Here is a 21,925-nt window from a genome sequence, read left to right as displayed (position 1 = left end):
GACATTATTATTTCTGGTCATTGCTGAGTAGTCTGTTTGGTTTAATTCCTTTATTTTGACTTTATGGCAGTTTAAATACAACTTAATGGCTTGCTAGGCCATTTTTAGAGACAGTTAAGGGTCAACTACATTGCTAACAGCTAACTAAGTGTTAACACTGTGATAACAGTGCAATAGATGTTGCCTGACCTACTAAACACTTCCAGCACTTTCCCTTTTACTACATGATGGTTCTATTCCAGATACTACTGGTGATCTGACAATGCGTTATTAGTGAGGCAGTGGTCCAACATAAAGGACAAACCACTGACAATATCCCGCGATGGTTCTATTTGTAAAACCAATTGGACCAGCAGCTGGGCAATACAACTGGCTTCAGCAACTAAGGGCAACAAAAACCAATCAACTGGGGTTCTTGCTCTTTTTGGCTACAAAGGCATTGCTGCTGGAAATTTGCTATAGCTTTGGCATTTATTGTAAGGGGGAAGAGTAAAATGATAAGGGAGACTTTCTGCAACTATATAGGGCATCACAACCTTGTGTACTTTGTAGATACCTTATTTAGGAAAGGATATGCTTATGTTGGAGACAGTTTAGAGAATGTTTACTAGGTTGATTCCTGGAGTGATGGGATTGCGAAAGGCAAAACAGGCTGAGTCTGCACTTGTCTGAGTTTAGAAAAGTGAGAGATGACCTTATTGAAAAATAAAGGTGCTAAGGAGTTCTGACAGGATGGATGCTGAGAGCATGTTTTCTCTCTGCACGAATCTAGAACCAGAAACCACAGATAAAAGATCTCGCATTGAAGTCGGAGATGGGGAGAGAAACCTCCTTTCAGAGGATGTTCAATCTTTGAAATTTGCTTCCCCAGAGAACCGTGCTGAGTAGATCATTAAATATATTCAAAGCCTAGTTAGACACCTTTTTGATCTACAAGGGAGCTAACAATTACTAGGGCTGGCATGAAAATGAAGACCACAATAAGATCAGCGATGATCTTATTAAATGTCAGACAGACTTGAGGATCTAACTGGTCTACTTTTTTATGTTCTTTTGTTTTAAGGTGTGATTGCCACTGCAGTTGAGTAATCTGTCAGTTCTTATCGTTAAGGCCTCACTCAGGAAGAATAGGTAATGGCCTAAGCTACAAATGAATGATTGACAAGTGTGCAATTGAATTTAGATCAAAATTGTATTCCAGTAATCGAGTACCTGTTTATCTTATGGATTTCACTGAGGGTTTGAGAAACAGGGCAAGGCATCAGATTTTTTTTCTCTTTTTTATTCACACATAGGATGTGGATGTCCTGAACAATAGTGTCATAGAGTCATACAGCACAGAAACAGATCCTTTGGTACAACTTGTCCATGTCAAACAAATTTTCCAAACTAAACTGGCCCCACTTGCCTGCATTTGGCCTATATCCCTCTAAACCTTTCCTATTCATATACCTGTCCAAATATTTTTTAAATGTTGTAACTGTACCTGCATCCACCATTTCCTCTGGCAGTTCATTCCACATACAAACCACCATCTGTGTGAAAATGTTGCCTCTCAGATTCCGTTTAAATCTTTCTTCTCTACCTTAAAAATATGATCTTTAGTTTTGAACTCCCCCACCTTAGGGAAAAGACCTTTGTTATTCATCTCATGATTATAAACCACTATAAGGTCACCCCTCAATGTCCTATGCTCCAGTGAAAAAAAAATCCCAGCCTATCCAATCTCTCAAAATTCAAACCCTCCAGTCTAGACAATGTCCTGGTAAATCTTTTCTGAAACCTCTCCTTCTTAATAATATCCTTCCTATAGCAGGGCAACCAAAAACGCACACAGTCCTCCAAAAGTGGCCTCATCAACGATCTGTACAACCTCAATATGATGTTCCAACTCTTATACTCAATGGTCTGAGCAATGAAGGCAAACATGCTGAACACTTTCTTAACCATCCTGTACGGCCAGCATCTGTTGTCCATTCCTAATCATCCTTGAAAAGATTTAGATTAGCTTCCTACTTTAATTGCTACATGGACTAGATACATCCATAGTGCTGTTTGGGCAGGAGTTTCAGGATTTTGACCCACTAATCACACATAACGTAATGGCACATTGAATCTACCATATATTTACACTGATGATGATCAAAGGAACTTAATCCCTCCAGTATTCTCTATGATTCATCTGGATTTCCCATCTCTTTGAAGCACAGGTCCTGGGGCAAGGAAATAACTGTGAGCTCAATTAATTTTAGTAACTTGGGAAGCAGACCCTTGGGACACCACAAGCTGTGCACATTGGTAAACAGCATGATTTCTCTTCAGGAGAGTAAAATGGGTGTTTCAAGGAATAATAGAGAATAGATTAGATTCCCTACAGTATGAGAAAAGGCCCTTCGGCCCAACTCGACCCTCCGAAGAGCAACCCACCCAGACCCATTCCTCTACCTTAAATATACCATGACTAATGCACCTAACACTATGAACAATTTAGCATGGCCAATCCACCCTAACCTGCACATCTTTGGATTGTGGGAGGAAACCCAAACAGACACAGAGGGAATGTGCAAACTCCACACAGACAGTTGCCAAAGGCTGGAATTGAACCTGGCTCCCTGTTGCTGTGAGGCAGCAGTGCTAACCACTGAGCCACTGTGCCACCCATAATAGCTGGTCAAGCAAATGACTGCCTTGTGGCCATTTCTTCTTGCTTAATATGACTCCACTACCTGGTGTTAGCTCAAGTACCTTATCTATTCTTCACTTGTGGGTCTAGACGGGTTTCATCAAATTATTTATCCAGCATTGGTGAGGAAGTGGGGATTGGGATTTGTAGGGGGCATAATTTTGGGAGCCCAACTGCAGGCAAATTTAGCCAGCCTTCACCCAATATCAAGAATTATTTGTCATTAGATTATTTTTTAGATTACATTACAGCATGGAAACAGGCCCTTCGGCCCAACAAGTCCACACCGACCTGCCGAAGCGCAACCCACCCATGCCCCTACATTTACCCCTTACCTAACACTACGGGCAATTTAGCATGGCCAGTTCACCTGACCTGCACATCTTTGGACTGTGGGAGGAAACCGGAGCACCCGGAGGAAATCCACGCAGACACAGGGAGAACGTGCAAACTCCACACAGTCAGTCGCCTGAAGCGGGAATTGAACCCGGGTCTCAGGCGCTGTGAGGCAGCAGTGCTAACCACTGTGCCACCGTGCCGCCCACCGTGCCACCGTCCTGTCATCCAGCATTAGGGTTGACCACTAAATGTTATAAATTGCCACAACTATTTTAAAATGTAGGAAAAGTAGGAACATGGAAAAGGTGTGCAGCTTTGCCAACCTCCCCCCACCCCCACCCTAAATTCTCAGCTGGGCAACAGAAGGTCATCATCATGCATTAAACCTATTGATTGAAATAAAATGATTCCTTAGGGCTCTTATAACCATCAGGCAGGAGGAGGCAAAATGCCAGTTGTAAATGTGTTTTGACCTTCTCCATATTCAATCCAAAGTTAGATAGTTAGTTTGAAATTGATGGTTATACTTATCTGCAACTTTTTCCTCCTCTTAAATAATACGAATGCTCTCCTGAAGGCACTGATCCTGGTTCGATACAGCAATGTAGGGAGCAAGAGGCCTCCAGTACCTTCTTCGAGTGTGTATTATATATGTGTGAAAGCAATTAGCACTACCTGCCTGATTAATTACAGGCTTTACAACAAAGGTTATTAAATAGTCATGCAGCACAGAAATTGACCCTTCAGTCCTATTCATCTGCACCAACCAGACATCCCAGTCTGACCTGGTCCTATTTGCTAGCATTTGGCCCATATCTGTCTAACCTCTTTCTAATTCATATAACCATCACATGCCTTTTAAAAGTTGTAATTGTACCTATCGCCACCATTTCCTCTGGCAGCTTGTTCCATACCCCCACCCCCTTCTGTGTGAACAAAGATACCTCTCAGATCCTTTTTAAATCTCTTAACCAGGAAGAGATCATTTGAATGTGGTAGAAGCACAGTAGCTTATGGTGATAGCTCAAGTCTGTTGTTTATGATTAGGTTGACTTAACAGTATCCCTGTTAGCGCAAATCAGAAAGGTGTGAATTCAAACCTTGAAAATTTCAGTGACATTTCAACGCAACTCTGTTGTTGACAGTGCAATTTTCTCAGATAGGAAATTACACCAATTGCACTCTTAATGTTTGTGGAATTGTGCTGTGCACAAAATGGCTTGGAAAATTGCCAACCAAACAGCTGTGGTTATAATTCAAAAGTAATTCATCAGATTTTTGTACATGATTAATGTGAAAGCTGCTCTACATCAGAGATGAGATGAGCCAACTCAGCACATACCATAGGACCTTCTTGATGTGTGTAGCTCAGCTGCAAGTTGGCAGTTACCCAAAGAGCCATCTGGAGAAGATAGGGAATGAACACTTTTAGCTGAAAAATGTTAAAATTAACTGCAAGAACAGAATTGTAACTCATTGTAAAGTACATTATTCATCTAACATTCAATATAGTCATTTGAACAAGCAGAAAATTCTAAACTTAACAGTTGATTAACTGTTTTGCAATCTCATGTCATATATTATGTACATCTCCACAAATGTGAAAGGTTTTCAACAAATGCTTTTCCTGTGGTTGCTGAGAAAAATTGTGTAGCCAATTATCGCATTGGAACAAACCAAGCAGTGGAAAGCTCCCAACATTATTTGTTTGTTTTTCATCTCACCCAAATGCATTACATCCTCTTAGGGACATAGTCCAGTGGACTCTGATAGACCTCTAGACCCGAAGACCTGTGGATTGTCTTTAGTGTGTCTTTGGTACCAAAAAATGCATCACAGTCAAGCTGAATCCTAACAATGGAGAAAGTGAGGTCTGCAGATGCTGGAGATCAGAGCTGAAAATGTGTTGCTGGAAAAGCGCAGCAGGTCAGGCAGCATCCAGGGATGCCTTCCTTGAAGAAGCTCTCTTCCTCCCTCTACAAAGATTTCTTAGCCTGCTGGACAAACCTTCCTCATTCCTGAAGAAGGGCTTATGCCCGAAACGTCGATTCTCCTGTTCCCTGGATGCTGCCTGACCTGCTGCGCTTTTCCAGCAACACATTTTCAGCTCTGAATCCTAACAATACCCATGCTCGTGTGCATTGCTGGAACAAGATCAGAAGCAGGAATCCTGATTGATTTTCTCCTCCCTGGTCTAGGGCACTCAATTTAGGAGTAGGAGAAAGTGGGGACTGCAAAAGCTGGAGATCCGAGTCAAGAGTGTGCTGCTGGAAAAGCACAGCAGATCAGGCAGCATCCGAGGAACAGGAGAATCAATGTTTTGTATATCAGCCCTTCTGTAGTTCTCACTTTCTCCTAGTTGATTTTAATTCCACTGCGAAGCCTCTTGCAAGGATGCCTACTTTGAAGAGATTCTCCTTTTCTCTCCACAAGGATCTCAGTGAGTCTCTCTCTCACTGCACCCCCCCAGGTCATCTCTTCTGCCTTGAAGCTCTTCAGCCACGTCCTGAAGCAGATCCTCTACCACAGCCATATCTCCTTCCACAGTGCCTGCCTATGCAACCAACTGATCCCGCATGGACTCCAGACTACATTCAGACCAACACAATTTGGACCTGAACAGGACAACCAGTATGTACTACAAATCTGAAACCTTCAGAAACGGTTTTCCTTCCTATTCCTGGTGAAGAGCTTATTCCTGAAACATTGATTCTCCTGCTCCTCAGATGCTGCCTGACCTGCTGTGCTTTTCCAGTACCACACTTTTGACACTCATGTTAGATGTAGTATTGCTGCTGCTGAGATCAACCAATATCAGCCAATATCAAAGCCAGAAACCTTCCACAGGCATTTTGCAACCTCCAAACCCAGCTTTATGTTCAACCATTTCAGATCACCACCATTGTTCCTATTTTGTCACACCACTGGTTTTGCTTCTGCTTTCATTTTTCATGGTTTCTCTAGACTTTTTCTTTGTTTCTTTACTTGGCCAGTTAACATTCTGTTGGCCTTTCACAATCATTATTTTTTTCACTTAACCACTCCTGCCTTCCATCCTATCAGGACTGAAACATTTTCTAGTCCTGACGAGAGTAAATCAACCTGAAACTTTTGCTCTGTTCGTTTTTCTCGCTATCAACACTTTCTGACCTGCTGAGACAACATTTTCTGTTTACTTTCCTAGTCATCAAACCTTACTTACTGGGACTGCTGAAATCTCCATTTCCAAAGAAACAGTCAGTGTCATACAAATTGCTTGTTGAATTATTGTTTGCCAGTCTAAGCATCAGCTGGGATGTTACATACAGTGGTGGGCTTTTAAGAATGGTCCAATGTGTCAGATTTGCTTGAATATTGTATGATGGAAACAGTTTAAACATTGAGCTAAAATAACATGAAATGAATCTTTACTAATGGATCAGCGCATCACTTGATGAGTTACTGAGCCATACACACCAGGATGGTACAACTTATCATCTCTGGCCTCTGCTGATCCTAGCTTCCAGGATTTGTGGAAGCAATACCATTGTCTTCAGTGCTCTTGAGTGAGGAATGAGCAATTGATCTAATATTACCCTTCCTAGAAAAGGTGTGTGAATTTTAGATGAGGGTCAGTTCTAAAGCCCTACCATTATTAAATCAATGCCCAGTTACAGAATGGGAGACAAGGGAAGGAAATTGAGGGGAAAATACATGAGACATATAGTGATGTAGTGTGAAAATACCTCGAGAATAAAACATACTGTTCAGAGAGTTCATATCTAATGCTTAGCATGCATACATACGTGATCCTCTGCAGATTTGTTCATTGGTAGTCAACTTTGGAAAATGTTTGATGTTTAGTTGATTATTTGAAGTTCAGTTTAATTTAATTTTGTTGCCTTTCCCAAAGAGAAAGATTTCATGCTTTAATTGTGTGAGACTTTGTCAGACCCCTTCCAGGGAATTGAATGCAGAATTTGTCCAAGAGGGGGCATTCTGGACCTTGTATTGGCTAATGAGCCTGGCCACGTGACTGACATTTCAGTGGGAGAGCATTTTGGAAACAGTGATCACAACTCCTTAAGTTGCAAGATAGCTTTGAATAAGGATAAGTAAGGGCCTTGTGGGAAGGTACTAAATTGGGGGAGGGCAAATTATTTCAGTATTAGGCAGGAGTTAGGGAGTATTAATTGGGAGGAGCTGTTATCGTGCAACTCCATATTTGACATGTGGGAGTTGTTTAAAGACCTACTGATCAGAATTCAGGATCAGCATGTTTCAGTAAGGAGGAAGGACAAGAGTGGCAAGTTAAGGGACCCTTGGATAATGAGAGAGGTTTTGAATTTAGTCAAAAGGAAAAAAAGAAGGAAATGTAAGGTTCAGGAAACTAACATCAGACAGGGCCCATGAGGAATGTAAAGAGAGGAGGGAAGAACTCAAGCAGGGAATTAGGAGAGCAAGAAGGAGCCATGAAATTACCTTAGCAAATCGGGTAAAAGAGAATTCCAAGGCATTTTATACATACATTAAAACTAGAGGATAACTCAGGACAAGGTAGGACCACTCAAGGCTAAATGAGGGAACTTGTGCTGGAGGCAGAGGATGTGAGTGAGGTCCTAAATGAGTACTTTGCATCAGTATTCACCCAGGACAGGGATATGGAGGATAATGAGATTTGTGTGTAGCATACTAATTTGCTAGGGCAGTTTGAGATCAAGAAAGAAGTGGTGTTGGGACTCTTGAAGAGCATTAAAGTGGATAAGTCCCCAGGGGCGGGTGGTATCTGCCCCAGGTTATTAAGAGAGACAAGAGAGGAGATTTTTGGGGCCTTGACCAAGATCTTTGTATCCTCGCTAGCCGCTGGAGAGTTCGTGGAGGACTGTCGAGTAGCTAATGTTGTTCTTCTGTTCAAGAAGGGAAATAGGGATAATCCAGGAAGCTGTCGACAAGTGAGTCTGACAATGGAGGCTAGGCTAGGAAGCTAGTTGAGAGAATTATTAAGGAAAGGATTTGTGTGCATTTGGAAAAGCATGGCCTAATTAGGGACAGGTCATGTCTTATTAATTTGATTGAATTTTTTGAGGAGGTGATGAAGGTGGTTGAGGGTAGAGCAGTGGGTGCTGTCTACATGGATTTTAGTAAGGCTTCTAACAAGTCCCTCATGGTGGGCTTATGCAGAAGACTAAGATACATGGGATCCATGGTGACGTGATCATTTGGATTTAGAATTAGCTTGCCCATATAAGGCAGAGATAGTGGTAAAAAGGTATTTTTCTGGCTGGAGGTCTGTGACTAGTAGTGTTCTGCAGGGATCCATACTGGGACCTCTGCTGTTTGTGATATATTTAAATGACTTGGATGAAAATGTAGATGGGTGGGTTAGTAAGTTTGCACACAATACAAAGATCAATGCAATTGTGGATAGTGGAGAAGGTTGTCAAAAGATACAGCAGGATAAAGATCAGTTGGAGATATGGGCAGAGAAATGTCAGATGGAGTTTAATCTGGGTAAGTGTGAGGTGCTGCACATTGGGAGATCAAATATTAAGGAAAAGTATACAGTTAATGGCAGGACCCTAAACAACATTGATGTACGTAGGGATCTTGGGGTTCAAGTCCATAGCTCCTTGAAAGTGGCTGCACAGGTAGGTAGGGTGCTAAAGAAGGCGTATGGCATGCTTGCCTTTATTGGTCGGGGAATTCAGTACAAGAGTCAGGATGTCATGTTGCAGCTTTCTAAGACTTTGGTTAGTCCACACTTAGAGTATTGTGTTCAATTCTGGTTGCCACGTTACAGGAAGGATGTGGAGGCTTTGGAGTGGGTTCAGAAGAGGTTTACCAGGATGCTACCTGGATTAGAGGTTACAAGCTACAAGGAGAGGCTAGAAAAACACAGTGTTTTGTCTGGAGCGGTGGAGGCTGAGGATAAACTTGATAGATGTCTATAAAATTATGAGATGCATAAATAGAATTGATGGTCAGAATCTTTTTCCCAGAGTTGAAACGTCTAATACTGGGCGGCATGCCTTTAAGGTGAGGGGGGGGGGAAAGTTCAAAAGAAATGTAAGGGACGTGTTTTTTGCACAGAGAGTTGTATGAGTCTGGAATGTGCAGCTAGGGTGGTTGTGGAGACACGTAAGATAGGGGTGTTTAAGTGATTTTTAGATAAGTGCATGGATATGCAAGGAATGGAGGGATGTGGACCAAGGGCATGCAGAAGGGGTCAGTTTAAGTTGCCGTCATGTTCGATATAACATCATGGGCAAAAGGGCCTGTTTCTGTGCTGTACTGTTCTATGAATTTAGTTATTTCCACTTATCTAACCGCATATAAGGAACTGTCCCCAGGAGGAGCCAACCAGTCAAAGTAGCTAAGTTAAAGTCATTTTAATTCCAGAGGTTGTTGTCTCATTGGAGAGATGCAGCCGCAGATGAGTTTAATATGAGGCTTGTCACACCACAGGGGTATAGTTGAGAAGACGGGGTCCTTCATAATTATCTCACCAGTACAGGAACTAAACCTACCCTGTTGCCCTCACCCTGAATCACAAACTAGAAATCCTTGTCAATTGAGCTAACCGACTCCTAGACAGCTAAATAGATGTGCACTTATTGCTAAATTTAGCCGGAGATCTCACAAGAAATTATTGTGTAACTCAGGTGTAATGTAACTAGCTACTAAGTACTATGTAATAAACCTAAGCAGAAATTGCTGGAGAAACTCAGCAGGTCTGGCAGCATCTGTGGAAAGAAAGCAAAGTTAACATGTCAGGTCAAGTGACCCTTCTTCAGAAGGGTGCCAGATCTGCTGAGTTTCTCTAACAATTTCTATTTTTGTTTCAGATTTCTAATATCCACAGTTCTTTGTTTTATTAATGTAATAAAATTACTCTGTTTACCAAGACTTAGCACATCTTCTACCAAAGATTTCATGTGACCATCCTTCCCTACTTGGTGCCAGTAACTTAGATCAATAAGAAGGATTGATGCCAGTCCAAAGCATCTCATATGGTACTAGTAGACAAACAAATATGGCTTATTGTCATGGTCTATGGCCGAAGAGTTCTGTTTCAAGGTATCTTATTTGTACTCACAAAAGTGAAAGATATTACTCTACTGGGAAACATAACAGTTTTCACTCTCAGATCAGGAACTACAGTCAGATGCAGTGTAAGACATCTACCACGCAGCCCCAATAATATGCCATTTTGTTCATTTTCCGTTATCAAGATCATTAGGATTTTCTGATGGCATTGTGAATTGGGGCTAAAATTGGGAAGCTTGGTATTATAGACTTACATGAGCTATTAACAAAACTAAATTCATCACATCAATCCAGGTCCAGAAATAGGTCCTGGAGGTGAAAGCAACAATCTTTGAATTGATTGAATTGAATTGATTGTCACGTGTACCGAGGTACAGTGAAAAGCTTTTTTTGCAAGCAATACAGGCAGATCACAGAGTTAAGTAGCATACATAAGTAAATAATAGGTAAACAGCAGCAAAAACAAAAACACAGGTACAGGTGAATGTTAAGAATTTGTGAGTCCAATCAGTATTCTAACAAGCGTTGGATAGAAACTGTTTCGAAACTGGCTGGTGCATGTTCAGGCTTCAGTACCTTCTCCCCGATGACAGAGGTTGTAGAAAAACTTTGCCAGGGTGGGATGGATCTTTGAGAATGCTGGAGGCCTTTCCTTGATGGTGGGCCTGGTAGATGGATTCTATAGATGGGAGGTTGGTCTTTGTGATTGTCCAGGCCGAGTTCACCACTCTCTGTAACTGTCTCCGTTCTTGAATGGTACAGTTGCCATAGCAGGTAGTGATACATCCAAACAGAATGCTCTTGATGGTGCACCAATAAAAGTTGGCAAGAATATTCGCTGTCATGCCAAATTTCCTCAGCTGCCTGAGGAAGGAGAGACTTTGTTGAGCCTTTGGAGCCAGTGCATCCACATGAACAGTCCAAGAAAGCTTGTTGTGGATGACCACTCCCAGGAGCTTGACACTCTCCATTCATTCCACCTCTGTGCTATAAATATGTAGGGGGGCATGGGTAACATCCTGTTGAAAGTCAATAATGAGTTCTTTGGTTTTGCTGGCATTGAGAGCTAGGTTGTTCTCAGTGCACCATTTTTCCAGGTCTTCCACCTCCCGTCTGTAGTCTGTCTCAGGTCATTTGGAGGCTGCTTATTAAGGGAGGTTTCTCTAGATTAGCACCTATTTATAAATCTGCTGTCAAGGTCTAAAAATATAGTAGGAAATGGCTAGTTTTCTTTTATTAAACTTTGGCAATTTTAAGTCGGACATATGAATTAACAGATGTGCACTAGATAGAAGATTTGTATATGTGTATATACTAGACAATCTCCCATGGTATTGCTCACAGTGAATTGGGGTTTATGCTATGCTACTGGAATAGACATATATTAGCAAATCAGTTGTGATAGAGGAATGTGGCAGGAAGTAAATATGAAGCTTAAAAGAAACGTATTATATTGGCAAAGCTATTTAGTTTTTTATTAGGTGACTATCTACAGCATCAGTCAAAATTAAAAAGACTTCAGAAACTTGAGGTACTGAGGCATGGCATAGTCTAAAGTGATCTAGGAAAATTAAATGGAAATTCTTGACACATTGATTTACCATGATGCTCCTTGTACAAGAGTTTTACCAGGAAAATGACAGCAGGAAAAATGTTTGCGAATAGGAAGTGAATGATTCAGATCAATATTACCACTTGCAATTTAAAATGATCTCAGACAAACTTTTTCCATTAATTATTAACAGTAGATGAGTGAGTTATTGCCTTGTATATTGCAAATCCACATGATTATTATTTCACTGTGTGAAAATTCATATAGCTGTTTCATACACAGTCGATAATGTCGAACAGTCAGGGACAGTGTGTGAAAACTCTACCACTGTGCTCCGATAATGACTTCCGTGATGAATTTACACAGTGGCAGATGCCATCTTTGCTTTTGTAACACTTTCTCCATCACATTTTTTTAAACCAGCTGTATTAAAAGAAATAATCTACATTTGAATAGCACATTTCACGAGTACTTTACAATCAATAAAGCACCAAGTGTTGGAATATTGGAAAGGAGTAGCCAATTTGCATGCAGCAACTAGTTAATGGCCAGACAACCTTTGTAATGAAAATTATGATGTGGAGGTGCCAGTTTTAGACTGGGTTGGATTAAAAATCACAATACACCAGGTTATAGTCCAACAGGTTTATTTGGAAGCAACTAGCTTTTGGAGCGCTGCTCCTTCATCAGGTAGCTGGGAAAGCTCTGTACCCAAGCAACCACGGATTCAAACATCAGAGAAGTGTTAGCACCTTGAAAAACATGAACTCGTTCCATTGATTTCTAAACAATAATGCACTTCTTTTTCATCAAGTGTATATGGCAATTATTGCATTCGTATTGTGTTGACTGGAGAGCTTAGATACAAACACTGGCGTCTTGATGGCACACTGGAGCTCACATACATGCAGGGATGATGCATATAATGCCTGAACCCAATATATGTCAAACACATTTAATGTCTGCCAGTATATTTCCCTTAAACAAAACTCTCAGAATCAGTGACCCTCAAATTTTGAGCTGGACTCAATGAATGCTTGTCAATTTCCCTCAGTTGGGCACACCAGCTACATACATATGCAAAGAAAGTATCCCTCTCCTTCGTTACTAATTATCTCTTGCTTGTTATTACACGTTTTTTCTATTGTCTTCCCCTCACTCAAACTTTACTTGTCAAATATTTGTCTTTCTACTCCTTAACTTCCACTTCTCTTCCTCTTTGCCCGTGTTTTGCATTCTACCTTTTTTTGTTTTCAACTTACTTTTCACTCTTTTCTTTATCCATCTTTGTTATCACTTTATCTTGCCTGTCCCACAGCTTTAGAGTTTACTGTACTTCACATGGCATTGGGAACTGATGAATGACAAGCAGCTTAGCTGCAAAAACCACTGAAAGCAGGAAAAATAAATAGAGTATGGGGCATATAAATGCGGTGCTCTTAATGAATGCTCGACAGAACTGGCCTCAAGCCCTTTGACTAATGAAGTGATTCCAATACACTTTGCCACATTTTTAAAATGTCTTCTATTGAAAAAGTGTCTTGTTGTATTTCTCAGAGGTTTCAACACATATCAGGTTGTTTTGCCAAGCAGTGGCTGTTTGGTCTCCAACAGCTATTCTGCACTTGTAATGACTCACATATTGCAGGGAACAATCTATTTTTTTAATGTTACGTGTTGGCCAGGAGTACACAGTTGTGGCTCACTGGGTAGTTCTTATGGCTCTGTGTGAGACGGTTGTGTGCTTAAGCCCCACTCCAGAGACTTGAGCCCATTCTGCAGTCTGACACTCCAGTGTAGTTCTGAGGGAGTGCTGCACTGTCAGATGTGGCTTCTTTCTGATGAGATCTTGAACTGGGCGTCAACTGCTTCTCAGATGGACGTAAAAGATCCCATGGCACTGTTCAAAGTTCCTGGCCAACTTTATCCCTCAGACACCATCACCTGAAAAATACAGACATATAAGACCCTGAGGGGACCTAATGGGCTGAATGGGGAATGATGATGCTTCTTTTGGGAGAGACTATAACTAGGGGACATGGTATAAAAATCAAGGAATTCCATTTAAGACTCAGAGAAGGAGGATTTTCTTTTATCTCAAAAGGCTATGAGTTTTTGGAACTCTCTGCCCCAGAGACTGGTGGAGGCAGGCTCATTGAATAAGAGGTAGATAGATTCTTGATTATCAGGACAGCCAACGGACATCAAGGTGGAGATGGGGGGGAGGGGGGGGTGAGGTTGTGAGAATGTGGAATTGAGACCACATGTATCTCACTTCCTGACTCCCCAGAGCCTGCCCACCATCTACAAGACACAAGTCAGGAGTGCGATGGAATACTCTCCACTTGCCTGGATGGGTGCAACTCCATCAACACCCAAACAAATTCCAGAAGAAAGCAGCTTACTTAATTGGCACCATATCCACAAGCATCCATTCCTCCATCACCAACGCTCAGTACCAACAATGTGTACTTTCTATAAGATACACTGCAGAAATTCACCAAAGGTCCTCAGACATCACCTTCCAAGTGCACAACCACTTCAATGGGAAGCCAATACAGGAAGACCTATCTACAAGGTCCCCTCCAAGCCACTCACCATCCTGATTCGGAAATAAATCACCATACCTTTAGTGTTCCTGGGTCAAAATCCTGGAACTCCCTCCAGAAGAGCATTGTGGGTCAACCTACAGCATGTGGACTGCAGCAGTTCAAGAAGGCAGCTCATCACCACCTCAAGAGCAATGAGGGACAGGCAATAAATGCTGGGCCCAGCCAGCGATACCCACATCCCACAAGTGAATTTTAAAAATCAGATCAGCCCCCCTGTGATTGTATTGAATAGCACAGCAGGCTTCTGCTCCTAATTTGTATAGCCATATAAAACTAAACCCACAGGGTCATTATTCCCATACTGCTGTGTGCAAATTGCCTACTGTGTCTCTTACCTATTAGTTATTGCACTTCAAATGTACCTCAATGCTCTGGGACACCCTAGGGTCATGGAGGGCAAAGGGGTCTGTGTGCGTGTTTAGTATCCAGTGGAAATTGGGAGACAGAATTATCCAGAGACAGGGGTGTGAGAACCCAGCTGGAAGAAAGCGGGTCATGGCGAAGGGGATTCAGCAGCGAAAGGGTCAGTATCCTGTCAGAAGGTGACGGGGGGGAGGGGTGCAATTCAGTCAGCATCAAGCTGAATAGGTCCCTTCTTCTCCCACTGTGCATGCAAGTCTTGTCCTTTCCCAACCCATCCTCTCAAGGCAACAGCCGAGAGCTTAAAATATCAAAGGTGCAGATGGTTGCTATGGCAGCACACCAATGACGCATTTACCCTGCTCCCAAATCCCCCTAAGGAGAATTCACAATTTATAATCGTACACTGCTCAGTATCTTTACATCGCATTGCATTTGTTAGACTCCAACACAGGCACCTCGCTATTAGCATGCAGTGGGAGTCAGTCGGGGGAAGTAGGGAGTGGGGAGGGAGAAATTGTCTGCTTCTGCTCTTCGCATACTGAGGAGGTGTGCAGCAATATTTTAAAAGACATTATTGACAAATCGTTACATAAGTGTAGCAAATACCCAATTTCTCTTCGTCTGGACAGTTTTAAAACGCATTATTGGCTTGGCATTTTCTCTCTCACTGAGCTTTAACGGCTGAAAGATTCCTGGGTAATTAATCAATGGGATAATTAATGAGCCTCCAGATAGTGTTTTTCAGCTTATTACCGATGCAGAGAATCCTGTCCATTCCTGTCGCTGCTAAACTGATAGAAAGACAGTGCACTGCATTTTACTGCCCAAGACGTTTGCAACTAATTCCTCACGTCCAGTGATTTTCTTTTCATTTAGAATTCTTTGAACTCTCTCCCAATTTTATCCTTAGACACACGGTTCCCTGTGATACCAGTCAGAAATCTCCCCGCTGTATTTCACCCCAAGCGGCTCGTTATTAGATTGGCTGTGCACCAGCTATTCGGCCAGGGTGGGCGTACCCCAACAGTCTGCACAAGGAGTGGGGACGGGTGGGCTAATTAAGGGGGAGCGACCGTGGACTTCCAATCCTGACAGACCTTTAACGATCAAAAGCAGAAATTCCTCGCGAAACTCAGTAGGTCTGTCAGCATCTGTGGAGAAAAATCAGCTGCTATTTCGAGTCCGGTAATGACTCCTCTGCGGACCTAAGTTGAGCACTTTCTGGGATCCGCTAACGCAGGATAGACCAGGGAGTAAACCCTAAAAAAAATGCACTTGTTTATTCTTGCAGCCCTCCTGTGGTTATTTTGACTTTGTACAACAGGCTAAATCGGAGTGTGAGAGAATTGGCCGCACGGCTTCAATTTCCATTCACTTTGAAATTGAAAGTCAAGCTGCCATTCACCTGTTTTTCCAGCATTGCACAAAGTCTGTATTCCACAACATCACTGGTCGTGGAGAGGTGATTGACCTGAAACGTGAACTTTTGTTTTTTCCCTCTCTACTATGCTGACAGCATTTTCTGTTTGATTTCCTACGCGTTGTAGGTTCAAAATAATTACCCCCTCACACTCTTGGGCAGTGGGTGGGGGAAATGGCGGTGCTGCTATTAATTGGGTATTTTTAAAATGAATAATTCTGTGATTAAACGATCGTTACAATTCTTAACTTTCTGGACTTTATTTTGTATTTCAAATTGAAAAAGGCAGATTGGAAAATGTTGCAATGAGTTCCGGTCTTGTCAATCCCAATGGAGTCAGTGCTGCTTGCGCAAGCACTTTCCATCAGGTGAAGATTTGAATTAACAGCATGTAATTGAACTTCTGCAAGGCGTTTGCAAAAGCTAATCTCTGCGTTTAAGAAATATTCTTCAAATGTCAGGAAACCACATGGTTGAGCCAAGTGCCTTTTCCTTCTTCATTTAAGCAAATGTATTCTCATTTTGTAAAATGTTCACACTTTCACAATATTGACAGCACAGAAACTGGGCCACCGAAAATGGTAGATGATGGTGCTTAAATTCCATATGATTCCATTTCAACCTTTTATACACCCACAATCAACACTTCCATGCATTCCTTAACTTATTTCTCTACCCATCTTCAATTCACAATTCAACAGAATATTGTAAATTTATCTGAAATTTAAATAGAAGTTTTAGCCTTTCTCACTACCCATTATTCCCTTTGGCTCAACGGGGAACTGATCATTGCTGGGGCAGCAGGAGGACTTGCTACATTGCCCTCCACTCCTGAGACTAATGAGTTGATAAATCCACCAAGATTCCTAACTCCTGGTTGTCAGGTAAGCATTTGGCAAGTGGGGGTATGAGGGTGAAGGAAATTAACATTCAGATGATGAAAGAACAAAAAACAAAATGTCTATGTCTACCACACAAATGAGCAATGTGGCATATGAATTTCAGTGCCAGTGTGACGCCAGGTATGTAGGCCACACGTTCCAATGACAGGTGGATCAAATAAAATGGCACATATCTTCAGTCCATTGCAAAAGATGGTACATTCATACTCAACTAATTTGTGCTGACAAATCTCAGAACAATATGTCCAATATTAATTATGGTTCTGTGAGCAGGTAGCACCGAACAAGTGTGAATGTCAAAACTCACACTAACAACCAATTTAGCGGGCAGCATGGCAGCTTGATAGCACTGCTGCCTCACAGCACCAGGGACCAAGGTTCCATTCCAGCCTTGGGCGACTGTCTGTATGGGGTTTGCACATTCTCCCCGTGTCTGCGTGGGTTTCCTCCCACAATCCAAAGACGTGCAGGGTAGGTGAATTGGCCATGCTAAATTGCCCATAGGTGTAGGTTATTAGTCAGGGGTAAATGTAGGGGAATGGTTCTGGGTAGGTTACGCTTTGTAGTGTCAGTGTAGACTTGTTGGGCTGAAGGCCTGATGAAGGGCTTTTGCCCGAAACATCGATTTTCCTGCTTCTCGGATGCTGCCTGACATGCTATGCTTTTCCAGCACCATTCTGATCTAAACTCTGGTTTCCAGCATCTGCAGTCCTCACTTTTGCCTTGTTGGGCAGAAGGGCCTGTTTCCACAGTGTAGGGATTCTAATTCTAATTTAAGACTATCAGTCAGTCCCACAATGTGGCTCACATACACATTAGAAGTTACATATATTTATTTGCAGGCCATCATCCCTTTCAACCAAAAGAAATTTGTCCATACGTTACACTTTTTCAATTGAATGAAAGCATGTGGGAGACTGTTACCTCATACATTCTCCATGGCACATCTCAATTAGAGTTTACTTGCTTTTTCTGAATTTAAACAAAAGTTTTGGCACAACTATTCCCTGGTGCATTCTCTGGGGCAATGCCTCAACCAATCAAATCTAGTTGGCAACCAATAAACACTCTATTTCTGCTATTGCTCCTTTTGAAAGCTGGTATTCTTGCATCTGTCCTGATGAGGGCAAGTCAAAGATTTTGACAGCATGTCCCTTCCAATAGCAATATTCAAATTATAAAGCATAACAGCCACTTAATGCATAGCTATTCAAACTCATGTTTATATTCCACATAGACCTACTCCCACTCTACTCCATCTAACTTCCTGAAGTTGACACTGCTTCAGTTACTAAGTCTGGTAATTTCTACAACAGACTCATAATCCTTCCAATAAAAATAATTCCTCAAACACTGGAGCAGTTCTGTATTTATCTTAACTGTCCCATCCCTTCTTGATTTTAAAACTTCATCAGATCACCCTATAAGTTCCGAATTTCACAAGTCTTCCTTTATATTTCCATTTTATTTGCCAGGCAGGTTGCGTTCCAGTTGAACAAAGAACAAGATCAGGCCACTCAGTCCTTTGAACCTGCTCTGCATTCAATAAGATCATGGCTGATCTAATTTTAATCTTGATGCTACATGCCTGTACATCCCAATAATCTCCCTTGGTAATCAAGAACCTAAAAATAAAACTTGACGGAAAAACTCAGCATCAGTGAAGAGAAAACAGAATTCACATTTCGATTCGGGTGACCCTTCTTTGAGAAACATTGATGCTATTTTCACTCCACAGATGCTTGCAGAGCTGCTGAGTTTCTCCACCAATTTTTGTTTTTGTTTGTTTCAAATCTCCAGTGTCTCCAGTTCTTTGTTTCATTTTATATAAGAATCAATCAATTCTGCATCTGCTATCCGTATTCCTCATTTGTGTAATGCCTCTAGATCCTTCTAATAATATGGAGTCCAAAATTTCACACTGCACTTCAGCTATGCTACTATGGATTTATGTAGAATAATTGTTACACTTTGATTCCGAACTCTCCAGTCATTAGTATTTCATTAACATTTTTATGGTCATTTTGAAAATTGCAATAATATGTGGTGGAACTGTAAAATGAAGAGATGAAGAAAGGAGTATGTTTTAAAATAATTGAGAATGCATTCACACTGCTGAGAAATGCTTTTGCTTCTCATCAATAATACTGTTATCAACAACAATAAATAGTATTTATATAGTGCCCTAAACATATTAAAGTGTTTCAAGGTGAGCCACATAAAGAGATATTAAAACAGATGTTTGAAGAGGTTGGATGTAATGAATATCCTAAAGGAGGAGGAGATAGAGACAGGGATAGAAAGATTGAAGCAGAGAATTCTGGAGTTCCAGAGTCCCAACCAGCTGAAGGAATGGCACCTGTGGTGAACAATTAAAATTGGGATACTCAAGAAGTTAGAATTTGAAGAATGCATGTAAATCTTGGAGAATTGTATGTCTGGAGAAGGTTTCACAGCTAGCATGGAAAGAGATCCTGGAAAGATTTGAAATGAGGATGTGTATTTAAAGTTTGATGGTCTCAAGACCAATATATGACAGGTTGTGCAATACTGCTGGATGAACAGGAGTTGGTGTGAGTATGGTAGATAGCTTGTAAAAGCAGCCTGAATCTGGAATCAGTACATGATCTGATACTGTACAAAGCCACTTGAGAATTCCTGATGGAGATGGCATTCAGAGGAGTCTTCTTGGAAAATGAAGCCTTGAACAAAGTTGCGTTTTGATACAATTTTGTTCACTTTGCATAAGGTAATGTTTGCCAAAAACAAAATTAAATGTCTAAACCCTTTGGCCTCCAATAAAATCAAAGAAACTTAGCATAAATTTGCATCTTTAGCCAAATTTTACTTAAACCTCAAATAATTAGAGGGACTCATTCCCAATGATTTGAATATTTTATAATAATTCCCTCTTTTATAAAAGCTTTAGTAAAGGTCAGTGCATAAAATAGAAAGATTCATTAATTTATATGGTAGATTTGTTGCTTTTTTAGACACCTGACTGAATTCAATTGGCACCCAACACCAGGTTTGGAAACTGTGTGTCTCACTGAGGTTCTTGGTGCCACTCTCAGCCCTCCTCCTTGTGCCCTCCCCTGGTTAGGTTAGCCAGAATATATGGCAACCAGACACAAGTCAGCTCAGCACTACATCTCTGGATGCTGCTTGTTCACTTCCTTGTTCAATCCGCATTCCCAGTGGAATCACTGATTGATCCACATATCCATCCATATTGCTTCTCAATCAAATCTTCAGATTAACTGTCAGCTCACTCTTCACTCTCCACATTGAAGGATCTGAAGGCCGGGCAGCAAGAAAGGGCCTACTTTCTTTCATGAAATTTAGGCATCAGTGGCAAGGCCAGTATTTGTCAACCCTTCCCAAACGTTTCATAGTCAACCACATTGTTGTGGGTATGGAGTCACACGAGGACTGACTAGCTCAGTTGGCTGATTTGTAATGCAGTGTGGGACCAACATAGCAGGTTTGATTCCTGTACAGACTGATATCACTACAAAGATTTCACTTTTGCAACTTCACCCCTTTCATTTCATGTGGATTTCTATCTTTTCCCTGACTATGCCATCTCATACCTTACACAAATTTCTGATGGGTGAGCTATGGATTATTCAATTCACTGTCTGGATCAGAATCAAATCCAATTCTGTCCTTGATTGAGACATGAACAATTCAAAGAAAAATTTGTGCGTGGGCCACTGGGAGGCATGGGCAGCTTATGTGTGCGATGGAGGGCATTTTTCCCTCAACTAAAACTACCAGAAGCAAGTGAATCAATCATTTATTTAAAGTAGTAATTTTGAGTTTTTGCTGTGCACAAACATGGTTACAATCTTTGCCTACAAACCTGCAGAGATTATAATTGAGAAACAATTTGGGGATGGTGAAGTTCTGAAAAAGGAACATTTGCATTTCTATAGAGCTTTTAGCAAACTCAGAACTGCACAAAGCGCTTTAAAGTCAATGAATTAAATGGGGTGTTCCAATGTTATTAATATTGCTATGTCTGTGTTTTAAGTACTTTTAGGAATTGTAACCATTATTGTACAAGAAATGTAGCAACTTCGGGGGCATCTTTTCAAAGTCTACAACGGCAGCTGGTTAGAATTTGAGTTTAATTAATAAATTTGAATTGTAAAGCTCGTCTCAGTAAGTGATCGTAACAATTATCACCAATTGTTATAAAAACTAATTTGGTTAACTAATAACTAATGGAAGGAATTGCTGTTTTTACTTGGTTTGGCCTACATGTGACTCCAGGCCCACAACGATGTGGTTGTCTCTTAATGTACCGCTGAATTAGCCTGGCAAACTGTTGTGATTGGAGCCATGGCTAGGGGGATTTCATTGACCATGAGGGTCCTTGACTGGGGCTGTTAGCTGCGCAATCAGGGAGCCCTGGCTGACATATGTAAACAGGAGATTCAGAGAGTCGCCTCATTCTAGGGACTGGCTTTGATCTGGCTTGTCACAGCCCATGTACTATGCACGTATAAATGAAGGGTGACTGGAGATGGGATACTGACCTCTGTGCAGTTATTTCATAAACATTTCAGTTCAAGGGCAATTAGGGAGGGGCAACAAATGCTGGTCTTGTCAACAACAGTGAGGATGATGGTGACGCCACCTTTGGAGTATAGGAAGGATATTATTAAATTGGAGAGAGTGCAGAAAAGATTTATGAGGATATTAACAGGACTAGAATTTTTTAGTTATAGGGAAAGGTCGGAATGTGCAGCCCTCTACTCCCTCCGTTCCAACCACAGCAGACAAGGGAGGCGCGGTAGTAGTTTGGCGCACCGACCTTTACATCGTTGAGGCTAAACGCCAGCTCGCGGACACCTCCTCCTACTGCCCCCTTGACCATGACCCCACCTCCCACCACCAAACCATCATCTCCCAGACCATTCAGAACCTCATCACCTCCGGGGATCTCCCATCCACCGCCTCCAACCTCATAGTCCCACAACCCCGCACCGCCCATTTCTACCTCCTGCCCAAAATCCACAA

Source organism: Chiloscyllium plagiosum, chromosome 31 (genome assembly GCF_004010195.1).
Source record: "Chiloscyllium plagiosum isolate BGI_BamShark_2017 chromosome 31, ASM401019v2, whole genome shotgun sequence".
In the NCBI taxonomy this organism is placed as follows: Eukaryota; Metazoa; Chordata; class Chondrichthyes; order Orectolobiformes; family Hemiscylliidae; genus Chiloscyllium; species Chiloscyllium plagiosum.
This window is presented reverse-complemented; position numbering follows the sequence as displayed.